Genomic DNA, 1,013 nt, shown 5'->3' on the forward strand with positions numbered 1-1,013 from the left:
CTGAACAATGAGTCTGCCTGAATACAATATATTATTCAACTCTACAATGTTTAGGAGGCTTTACAAGTATACTTAGAAAACACCAACTTTCATACTCAGCCAATTTTACAAATAGGCAACACCTCCGTGTGCCAAACGAGTTACTTGCCCAAGCTGGGCGAGCACGCACTCACATGAGCTGCCAACCGTACTCCTCGACCGAACCCCGTTTAGCACTGCACGACGAGTGGGCGACCTCACCTGAGTCACTCCGCGTTTCCTTCTGCACGACAGGCGAGCGACTTACCCAAGTCACCCGAGACACCTCCGCATTTCTTCTTCCACGACGGGCAGGCGACCTACCCGAGACACCCCGTGTCACACCGAACGGCGGGTGCCTTCCTTACTTGTGCCCTCATCCGATAACTGAAACCTGTGCATATCGTGTGTGCTTTCCCAAGAGCGGGCGCATATATGCCTGTGCCTCTTTTGCAACCTGCTCCACTACTTCGCACTTTTTTCTTGATCACCGAATGCTCATGTTCAAATGTCCATCTTCGAATGAATGCCAAATGCTCCAACGCCTTGCCATATTTATACGAGCAGTTGGGTGAGTCACTGCCTAGGCCAACTTGACCATCGCGTGCCAAAACACCCTTTACACATCGCAAAATTGCCATCCGATTGTTGGTTGGCAAACAATCCTTTGTTCAAGTTGCCCCAACTTGTAAGTCGGCCCGTGGGTTATGCCAAACGCTCCCACGCTATAAACCAACCATCGCTCCACCTCTAATGCGCATATTATAATTATGTCCCTTCGTACATTTCGGTCGTAGAGTTCGCACTTCGCACCGACGGGGAGAAACCGAACCGCAGGTCCTTACACCGCGTTTCCGAGACTTGGGTAGCAATTTTTGTTGTGACGCGAAATGGAAACCATGTGTGTGTCCATTGACTTGGGTAGCAGTTTTCATCGCACCGTGAAATGGAAACCCCAAGTTCCTCAGACTTTGGTGGCTCTTCATGGCCCCATG

The sequence above is a fragment of the Pinus tabuliformis genome, chromosome 2_2 (genome assembly GCF_031772625.1).
Source record: "Pinus tabuliformis cultivar Carrire ecotype Pingquan chromosome 2_2, CPIR1, whole genome shotgun sequence".
Taxonomy (NCBI): Eukaryota; Viridiplantae; Streptophyta; class Pinopsida; order Pinales; family Pinaceae; genus Pinus; species Pinus tabuliformis.